Source organism: Agelaius phoeniceus, chromosome 8 (genome assembly GCF_051311805.1).
Source record: "Agelaius phoeniceus isolate bAgePho1 chromosome 8, bAgePho1.hap1, whole genome shotgun sequence".
NCBI lineage: Eukaryota > Metazoa > Chordata > Aves > Passeriformes > Icteridae > Agelaius > Agelaius phoeniceus.
In genome coordinates this window covers 16,555,193-16,566,468 of record NC_135272.1, presented here as the reverse complement: position 1 = coordinate 16,566,468, position 11,276 = coordinate 16,555,193, and the positions used below count along the sequence as shown (strand labels likewise).

Below are 11,276 nucleotides of genomic sequence, written 5' to 3'. Positions count from 1 at the left end.
TGCATTAAAACAGTTCTAGTTTCAGCATTTGAAGCAGTTTTATTACTTGAGGAATTGGAGTATTTAGATGAAGTTAAATTAGGCCACAAGAAAATATATTTTTTAAAAAGATGATGACCTAAATGGTGAATTGTGACAGCAGCCAAGTAAATAACTTAACAAGAAAAAGCTTTGCAGAATATTGATTTAATGCATCACTTAAGCAACAGAATATCTCAAACCCGCATTATCCATGCTCTATTTCCCTGTACCTTGGACAGTTTATCTATTCACCTCTCTCAAAGGAACAAGCACATATTTCTACATGGATTGTTTGCCTATGATGTACAGTTTTTAACACTATGATAAAATTAATCTTTAGAATAATTCTACTTTTGTCAAAGATACCAGTTGGTAGAAATTTTAGAAATTTACTGGAATTAAAGTTACAGAAATTTAACCAAGATACATTAATTATCCTCTTTACTCTGGGAAAATCCATCACTGCAAAAAACCAAAGATTTTCACTGTTTTAAAGGTCTACAAACTGCATTTCAGATTCATTGGGAAGTTTAAGTAGAGGAGAATTAAAAATACCAAAAATTTGATACAAAATTACACTGTTTTTAAATTATGGATTGAGATGCTACATTTAGGACAAAGACTATAAAGGCAGTGCTTTCTCTGAGAAGGAGGGAGAAAAGGCAAGCAGAAGTAATCGGGTTTTGGTTTTAGTTTTGGGGTTTTTTCCTGTCCTTTTGAAGAAATGAGAGAAAAAATATTTTCTTTTTTAATAACATTCTGTTTTATTACCTGAAGTAAAATCTGGTGTTGCAAAGACTATTTCAGCTAAAATTAGACTTTATCAGTGTTATGCCATTTAATATGCATGAATGACATCTTGATAGATAGAGAGAAATCTGAATTCTCTGATTTCCTCTCTGAGGCTGCAGAGCTGGAGCTGCTGCCTGACTCCATGTGCCCCAGCTGCCACGGCAGGTTCTGCACGTAGACTGCTCTGTTCCTGCAGCACACGCTCAGACTGTTCTACCAGGGTTCTACAAGAACTATGAATATTATGAATGAGGCCCTTCCCTACACGCCTGTCCTCAGGAAACACTCAAACCACTTTTTCTCCAATACTTTTGATTTTTCCTCATTAAGAACTCAATTTTAGGGGAAACAGGCTGAGTACCTATGCCACTCACCAGTGTAAAAGAAGCCCGAACAAAATTATGATTTTTATGGCATTTTTCAAGAATATGGATAGTCAGAATACTGTCCCCAGCATAGGGTTTCAATCACTTTTTATTAATATCTTCAGTATTTCCATCACTGTTACTTAGTCTCAGAGATATCTCACCACAGCCCAGCAAAAGATATGGAGGTTAATTCAATACTGGGGAAATGAACCAGAGCTAAACTCCTTTTTAGCAACACCTACTTCACCAGACAAAAAGAACTGGTTTTAATTTTCAGGTGTCTTTTCAGTCTTGGAGGGGCTGGCCACAAGTTCTCACTGATTTCCCTGCCTCCCTCCATGCTGTGGAAAATGGTCCCAAGCTATTTGCAGTCTCCACTTTGTAGTATCTGCAAAGCAGATTTAAGGAATTACAGAAGTCACCTCCTGGTCAGTTTTATTTATCTTTTACAGCTAAAGGAGGTTATAAGAGCATTGTTGGAGCTTATTTGACCACCCCCTTTGTAATCTCTCCAGCTGAGCAAGGCAGGGAATAAGACTCATGTGCTCCCCTCATGTTGATTTGTCATTTGACATCTGTGTCAGAGCAACACCCTCTAAGAGCAGACACTTTGATGCCACTGCAGCTTTATCTCTGTCAGGACTAGAGCTGGGTGCACTAGTTACTGGGAATAATTTATTCAGCAGATTTCACCCTTTCTTCAGTTTAAGAGTTCCCTATACATGTTCCAATTAGAAGAGATAATTGGCTTAATACTCAAGCACTTCATTCTTACTTGTTCCCTTTGTCCAGAGGTGTCCTGAATAAAGTCAGGGTGAAATCCTGGTGCCACTTAAGACACTGAAACCCACTCTTCTCCTTGATTTCACTAAGGTCAGGATCTCAGTCAAGGTCCCTCAAGCAAGAAACCTCCAGTTTACACTGTGATAATACCATAAATGAGGTCCATAATTAAACAATGGGAAGGAACAAATGATACAGAGCGAGGGACAGAGTAGTAGGATATTTAGATATCATCATGATGGCTCTATTAAAAAAAAAAGGGTAAAAAACATAATAGAGATTATTTTAAGTAGGATGACATGCAGAAGGGCTCAGGGTAGAATTTTATTCCCCTACAAGCATCAGACAAATATGCAAACATACTTTTGCAACTGGAAATATTTGAACAAGTGCAGTTTGCATTGTCTTGCTCCCTCTGCCCTGCCACTTTCGTCCCCTCTGTCAACACCTTGTTCATTAACCGAGATCAAAACCCTCCTGGTAAAATGAATTCTTTGCTCTGTAGAGTATAAGAAATTCATTAATCAATACCAAATATATAATTTAAGATAAAATGTCATTCCTGGAGTAGCAGTTCTGTTCAACTATACAATAATCTATTTCTGAAAGCATCTGTACCCTGCATGCACCTCGTAAGGATCAGTGCCTGAAGGCAGTACTGAACTATATTCTCTGAAATGCCTTGTGTTTTGCCAGCAATCTCAAACTCCTCTGTTCTTCAACACTCAGTCACTAAACTATGCTGCTTAAATTATTAAATCCTTTTAATTTAAATTTTCATAAGCTACCAGAGGAAAAATGCACTTCCTTAAAGTAACAGGTCTGGCTTCTTGTAAGGAAAATTATGGTATCGTTGTTGCTTTTATGCAGTATTAACATCTTTAAACAAACAACAAAATAAATTATTTCATTAAGGAGTAAAATGTGGAAGGCAGATGGTTTAAAGAAACAAATCCTTTTGAAACTGTCCTGGTTTAAGACCACCCAAAACTGGAACAGAAATGGGGAAAATTATCTACTATCTAAATCTGTAGGCTGAGATACCAGGCAAGAGCTACAAATTAAAAATGGGAAATCTCATTACATCAAAATTATTGACAAAGAAGAAGAAAAATCTCCAAGATTTATTATACTGGTCCACAAACACTATATTACTTTGAAAAATTGGGAATATATATTTTGCTTTAATATATTTTTACTGAAAAAGATGTTGCAACTGCTATAGGCTTGTGTCCTAGTGATGCTTTAATCTCACCTAGAACACTGCAGTACTGTGCAGCTAGTGCTCTAGGGGTGGGACAGTGCAGGGAATACATTATTTAATTTAGTGAATTCATATAGTTTGAAATACTTAAACATTCATCTATTTTCTCTGTGAAGAGAGAGATGATTTATCCCAGGGAATAATAGATTCAATAAAAAATATTCAAAATTGGACCATGTAGGATTTTTTCAATGAAAAGACTTCTACATTTGAAACATGAACTGCTAAATACTATCATTCTTCACCAAATACTGGATTGCACATAATATGATAAATTCTAGATTTTGAAACCAATGTTACTTTACAAGAAAATTAAAATACAAAGTGCCAGTTACAGACAACTATAAGGAAAGGACAGTTTGACAAATAATTTATAAAATATATATGTAGATATATTACTGTGGGTTAATTAGGGATGAAACAACTTGGATCTGAAACCAGAAAAAGCTACATAAACTTGTAAGAGTAGTCTGTGGGAAAAATTCCTGTTATGGTCACCAAGTCTGACTGTCCTTATAAAGCCTTCATTTTTTAGGATAAAAACTGAGCCAGCTGAGTATCAGCCAAGTATCTTTTAGGGAAAATAAATTGTTTATTCTGAAAGGATGTAAGAGAACAAATGATTAAAGAAAAGGGATAGAAATGGAAGAATTTTTGAAAAGTAAGGAAATTACCCAGGAAAGAAAAAAAGCATTATTCAAAAGAAAAGACCAGACTTTCTGGAATACACAGATATGATACAGAAACTGCTTGCCTAAACTTTCATTTTAAGGTTTACGTGACCAAAAGCATGGATGGTTATAGCTTTATTGATCAAGTCTTTCTGGATAGCTTCATTCTACGGTGAGCCCATTTGTAGGCAAGCTTTAAAAGACTCATGTCACTCAATTTGATCTAAGGTATACTGCAGTCACTAACCTACTGTTTAAATAACATTTCGTTTTATCTAGAATTTTACTTTTACAAATACAATTCTAACCACATTATTTTAATTTTCACTTGAATAAATTAGTAAAAATTTTAGGATCAATTAGTTAATAATTCTGGCTTTTTTCCTATTGTATTAAGTTCACCTGAATGAGATCTGAATTCCTCTCTAACAGTCCTGTAACCAAAATCAGGTTTATAAATGCACAACAACTACAAGCTCAACATATGCATGAATTCCAGTGCATAGATCAAGATATCAAGATCACTTTTTTATAGTGGTTAAATTACAGCCATATTATCTAAGCTACCCACCAAAAGCTGTGCCTAAGCAGGCGGAAGACCTGCAGATGAAAGAGGAGTAAGTCATTCTGACTTTCACTAGTGGGGGAATACCAACTTCCTCTCTGACTGTTGAAAAATCTTCCCAGAATCTCATGTGGTTTCATTCACTTCTCCAACAGAAATAGAGGAGACCAAGGAATAAGACTCAGTTGGAAAAAACAAAAGCAAAACATACACCCCCACCCCCACCCCCCCCTCAAAGCCTCACAAAATCCATTACAATATTAACAGCTAAACTCTTTTTTTTGTGGCAATGGTAGATATTGCAGCCTGCTCAACTAGGTCATATACAGCAAAGTTTATTTGCTCAGACAACATTTCAGCTGTTTTCACCCCTCCTGGTGCAGGAGATGAGAACAAACCTTTGCTCACAACCCTTTTGTACCAGACACATTTGAAAAACTCCTCGTGTTAGCTTTGGGTTGTTCTGAACTTGTGTACAGAACCATTTTAGAATATGTGCACATACTGCATGTGCATGTTTCTGGGCTCTGGTAATTTCTCTCCATGAAATGGTTTTTGGTTGTCCTTCATCCACTTGCTCTCAAAGATTTTCAATTACTTTTTCTTCTTCTCTGCCTTTTCCTGGCTTCTCCAGTATCTCCTGAGATATTTTTTTGTCTGATTTCTTCTTTGCTCCTGCACTACCAATCTCAAGGGATTTTACAAGCAGTGACTAATATAAGCTTGAAACTTTAGCAAATACCACCTACTGCTGAATTATAAAAAGCAAAGGTGTATAGAACAGCAAAAACTCTCTGGCAAAGTTGTAAGCAAATACACAATCTATGAAGTTCAATTACTTTCTGCCGAAAAAAATTGGAAAGGCTTAAAAATGCTGGGCAACATGAAATCTGCATCATACACATAATAGGACTGCATCTAAGAAGAAGCCAAGGGGCAAATCTGCTCCTCCTCCCAAGTAGACACTGAGCTTATATTTCCACATTAAAAAAAACCAATAGCTGTTTTTAAAAGTTATTTGTGAATGCACCCTGTACAAGATGTTCAAGGCCATCCTACTTTTCCTCGCCCTCACACCAACCATCTGCTCTCCAATGCTTCCAAATATTGAAAATGCTCCTTTGGTAACTATAATTTTTAACTTCAGTCATGTCTTTTCTTTCCTAGTGTTCCTGGCTAGGGAAGTGTAAAAATTCTTAGGAACAGGATGTCTATTAGACAGGAGTTAAGAGTCCCTCAATCTTTGCTAGACAGGGGGGAAAAGCTGCAAAACCACAAAACCCTAACCCAAACCCAGAAACAGAGACCTGTGGTGTTCAAGGATGGAGTAACAGAGGGTCACAGAGCAGTAGGATCTCCAGACTCTGACAGCCCAGTTTATGCAGCATCTTATCTCATGTGTTAAACTTTATCACAGTGACAGAACCAGCAAAGCAACGTTATTTTCCACACAGTGATAATTTAATGATGCTCTTATTCTTTGACTATTACAATTATGAATTCATCTTTACCAACAATAGCAGCAAAAGAAGCAGTTTGTTATTCAAGGAGAGTGAATATGATGTAGCCTAAATCTTTGTTTTCTTTTCAATGGACATGACAGGGAGAAAAAAATGTCCATTTAGATGCACAAATACATATAAAGATGCACTTCTCTCTCTAGAAGCAACAATGATGCAAAGTATTATTCTGGTCTCCAAAATACTGTGAGTCACAAAAATGTCTGCTTCTATCATCTAGGTCTCTCATTCATGGTTCAAGAAATGCAGGTAAATAATCACTGCTCCAGAGTCCCTAGATTTTCCTGAAATCCACTCTTGAGTTATTTGAGGAAAAAGCTAAACAATAATAAATGAACCCAGATGTTTATTCCCTCTCCATAAAGAGCTTTTCAGCATTTTAAAATCAGAAACTGACATTCATGAAAAAGATGTATTTCAGACAAGACCATGTATTGGTCTTAAAACCAAAGAGTTTACTGCTCTCTAGAGTAATTTTTCTTTTATTAGTATTTCTTCCCTCTTTAATTGAATTAAACAACAACAAAAAAAAAGCAACCAAAATTATGAAGACCACCAGCACAGTGAAAAAAAGAAAATGTCTCCCAGGGTTTTCAGTTCTCTTCCCTCAGTGTTCTGGAGTCCAGATGTGGAAAGCCTAGTAGAGCTGAAAACATTTTTGAAGGGTGGAAAGAAAGTTTTGATGCTACTGCTGTAGCCTTATTTTATCCAAACCAGACAACTATCTTTCTTCATGAAGATTAAAAAGCCAAACAACAACGCCCACCAAACCACCTTTTATATATTGTTACTAAACAGTATTTATAAGTGAGCCTGCTGAAAAAAAACCCCTGCATCTTCTTAGCACTTGGAAGCAAAGAAGGTCTTTACAAGGCCTTCTTAACTCAGAGTAGAATATTTACTGTCTTCATCTTCTTTAAAATTCTGTTTGTCAGGTGTATCAGTTTATTTTTAAGAGATGCATTTTTCCTGCTCGCATATCAAGCAAACACATATTGATTTGCTGCAGCCATACCAGGTCACAGGATATGGAGGAATGTTCCCATATCTTACACAGCTACACCTGGAATATGGTGTTCAGCTACGTGATGACAAGGGTGGTCAGTGAGGTGATGATAAAAGTCTATAAATAGCTTAAGAGGGTGAACTCTGCGGAGGGAGAAGCATTGGGTTAAGGTGGACTGAACAAGCCTGACTGGAAGAAGCAAAAAGATGCCCTGACAGCCAGGGCCAGGCATAAGCTGCTAAATAGGATCTCACACACACAATGATTGCCAGCAGAGCAGTCTGGGCTTGGCCTCGCATACACCACAGACATATAATGAATTTACTATTCCAGATTAATTATTCTGGGAAATTTCCAAGCATATTTAAGCACTTCAACTGCTAAATTGGGCCCCAAGTTCAACAGTCCACCAACAGGAGTCACACGCTGGGTGTGTTTAGAACTACACTCGACATAGCACTGGAAACATGAGGGAGGAAATAAATCTCTGCCCAGAGAGGAAGATGGACACAATCCCTGTAAATCTGTCATACCTCTGTTTTCTGTAGTTTTAGGAAAACATGCATATGGGATTTGGGAAAGGTCCTTTTAATAAGGGTTAATTGGAGAACTATGTCACACATGACTGAATACCATTTCGAATTACTGCTCATGCTGGCATAACTAAATTAGACAAATGACAGAATACCAAAATAGGGAATAGTCAATCTTCTTCCCTCCTACTTAGTCTTTATATCTTCATTAGTCTCAAATATCAGCAATTACAGTTTTTCTGGAATTTGTTGCTTCTTTCAAAATATTACTATTACCATATCATAATATTTCCCAGAGATCCAATAGTTCTGTAAAATCTTTCTTCTGTTGTCAAATTACCAGTCTAGGCTTTCAAACTGCTGGATTCATTTATCTGGCTTATGTGATGCAAAAGTTCAGGATAAACAATATTGATATAGCCCTTTCTGAGCTTAAAAAAAAAAATCTGAAAAGGGAAAAATAACCAGTTAGTAAACCAGATTAGTTATTCCCATGAAAATCATTGTACTATCTGTAACTCTGTGTTACTCTAAAAACCAGGTCCCTAACCCCGAACCCAAAAAAGTCACTTCAGTTTCTCTCTGCTGCCCAAGTTAACTGCAAGCATTTCCTGACGCTGAGAATGCAGGCAGAAAAAGGAAAAACGTCGACTTGAGAAAAGCACAGCTTCCAATCCCCACCCACCAGCTTCAGTCAAAGGGATGACTTCAGTCCCTTTCTTAACTAATCCTGTCACTGTAAAATCCTACAGTCATTCTTCCAACATAAAGGGAAAACGGACTCACTAGGAGGACCTAGACTCTTTCAGCTCGAACTGTTAACCAATGGTGGAAATGCAAGAATGCTGAAGTTGTGCCTTCAGAGCCAATAGAGTGGATTTGTGTGTCCCACATGACTGTGTTTCCCCTGTCTTTCACATGGGCAGTATTTAGTTCAATTCAGAACTGCAGATAGTATAGCGTGCAGAGCAGCAATGGGATGTCTGAGCACAAGTAGCTGACTTCCAGGCGACTTCAGGAAGCTCATTTGTACATTTCTCCTGAATTATCTGGGATTCTGCACCCTTGACATTCTCCAACCCTCCTTGTCGCTGCAGAAGGAGACAGCGACCTGCACAGCACAACAAAACTGTGAGTACAGGCTCTATTTATTTTTATTTTCACCCAGAAAAGCAAATCTCTTAAAAATGTGAAAATGCTACGTGCCCTAAATCAGGGATTACTTTTCTTATAAGATGAACAAGTATGTAAAGTGTTATTCAAATTCAGAAATATTTCTTGCATGCTTCAATAAAAGAAAGAGGGGAAAAAAAAAAAAAGGCAAAAGCGAGTTATCCTCCAGGGCAGTGCCTGCATGCACGCTGCATGACACACTGCTTCCTGACATAGCCAGCGTGCTGCTTTGTTCATAAAGAAAAACAAAGACAAAAAGCCCTACACACGTATGTTGTTCACTTTTATTTGTACTCTGTGTCTAATCAGGCCTGATCTGTCCCCAAGGGGAAAACATAAAGGCAAACTTTAACTCCGCCAGCAAGGGCAGCCCAGACTTTGCAGACATCTGACAGTTATTATAATTAGCTATGAAAGACAGCGAAGACACTTTGGGGCAAATAGCTCTTACATTTGGAACAATGAAGTCGAGCAAGGTTCCCATCCCACCCCTTCCACGGGGGGAGGGGGAGAAGCAAGGCATCGGGGGGAGTGTTAGGAAAGGGTTATGGCTGGACTGAAAACACACAACTAGTGTGCAATATCTGGGCTCACTCAGCACGAGGAGAGGCTTTTTGATAAGCAACTTTACCTCTAGATTGCAGTTTGCATTCACTCAGATTCCTGATGGGGTGGGAAAGGGTGTGGGTCTCTTTACGGTATAACGTCAGAAGGTCGGGGTGGAGGGGGAGCGGGGACGAAGGGGGCAGAAAGAAGAGAATATCCATAGCAGGAGACATTGAAATTGTTTCCCAGAGCTTTACTGGCCAGATCTCCTTAAGCCCAAGTTGCTTTCTGGGCAAGATTTATGAGAGTTCTCAAACAGAAGCAACAGACAAAGCAGCGCTTTTTTTCTTCTTCTTCCTCGGAAAAGAAATTCAACCCAAACGAATAACCGTATAATAAACAGCACTGATTTGTATTTTTGCTCTTTTTCTTCCCCCCACATGCTTCTAAGACCTTTAAAAAGGTCTTTCCCCCCTGCCTGCACGATCCTTCCCACCCCCCTTCCCTACCAAAAGTTAGATTCTGAAAACTACGATCAGAAGGGAAAAAGCAAAGACAATAGAAATCTGACTCGGTCCTGGCTGGGCTGGATCTCTAATAATGCATGAAGTGAAAACAGTTTCTAAGTGAAAGATGAGCAGACTTCTTTTAAAAAAAAATAAAATTAAGTGCAATAAGGAGAAATTGTTGAAAGACTCCAGACGCTACTAATTATGGCTTAAATAAATCTTCCTGGACAGATGTTTGCTTGCTCCCACTGCAGGGAAAGGAACGTTAAAAGAAGCATTTTTTAAAAAAAGGATTTGACGTGAATCTCCCACATATGAATTTTTTTTTTTTTTTTTTTTTTTTTTTGGTAAATACAGTGTTATATTCTTTGTCTGCCCTCCTGTTATCTCCCCCTCCCCCAACCGCCGCCCACTGTGAGCTGAGACACCTGAAGGCTAGACACAATGATCAACAGAGCACTGCGCTCGCCTGTCTGGATTCCAGCCAGATTTTTTTTTTTTTTTTCCTCCCTTCCACAATCAAGGAGCCTGCACGCAATGCACGGCAAGCCCCTTGCTCTGCTATGTGCAGATCAGACAGAAGTCTGAACCGTGCTGCAGGAAAGATTAAAGACAAACACAAGCCTTCCCTCCTTATGTCGGCCAGGCTCAGTTTCAACTTTGTTGTGATTTGCAAAAAAAAAAAAAAATACAAAATAAGAAACTTTGTAAACATATATACACATTATTGCACAAAACATATGCACAGGCACACACACTTTCCAACACAGTGTAACTAGGGACATCCAGTGTTTCCCGTTTTACTGTGATTTCTACTCTGGGTTTACAGTCAATGCAGTATTTTATGTTAAGTTCATGCATCACTTACATAATTGCTGTGTAGCTCAAATATGTGTAATGATTTTGTATGTGCATATGATATATTACATAAAGGCAAGTAGCTACTGTACAGATACCCGCTCCTGAATGCCCATCAAGCAGAAATCTTACAAAATACTTGTGTTTAAAGAGATTAGCAGGAGCTCTGAGACAGTTTTATGATAGTTTTAAATGAGGCAGTAGCAAAACGCTTTGTGAAGAGGTTGCCTTCAAAGCGAAGAAGGGGAGCGTGGCAGGGACGGAGCTGGCCCTGCAAGCCCTGGCCTTCCTGCTGCCCCAGCCCAGGGAAACGCCGAGTGGCCCAGGGCCACCGTGCCACAAAGTTGGGCTGGGGAATGCAGCACTCCCCAAAATAGTTACTCTCCATTTGGTGTGGCTATGGGTGGGGTTAGCAGAGACATACAGGGGAAAGGCAGATTCAAAGTCTGTATTCTATTTAATTTTTAAACGTATGCTGTGCAGATCGACCTATTTTCTAAATTCTTTGGAATTTCATTGTCTTGTGATATGAATTATGGTGTGATAAACATGATGAATAATATTTGCTTTTCAATGTGAACTTTGTATGAAAAAGACCTAAAAGAAAATACATTTTAAAACACACAACCACATGCACACATGTACAATGTTGTTAATTTACTCCCTG

The 11,276-nt window shown here is 38.3% G+C and overlaps 1 long non-coding RNA gene across 12 annotated transcripts in view; it reads left to right on the top strand.

The window, feature by feature from the left end:
• Positions 1-8,239: 8,239 nt before the first annotated feature.
• The window catches only part of LOC129124010 (uncharacterized), a 61,691-nt gene continuing 58,654 nt past the window's right edge, over positions 8,240-11,276 (top strand). For 4 of the 12 annotated variants that reach the window (XR_013183238.1, XR_013183231.1, XR_013183234.1 and 1 more), the window contains exon 1: positions 8,248-8,654. This is a non-coding gene — a long non-coding RNA (uncharacterized LOC129124010). Of the gene's footprint in view, positions 8,655-11,276 lie in introns of all 12 variants that reach the window. The other 8 variants (XR_013183230.1, XR_013183236.1, XR_013183235.1 and 5 more) reach the window with 6 other exon arrangements.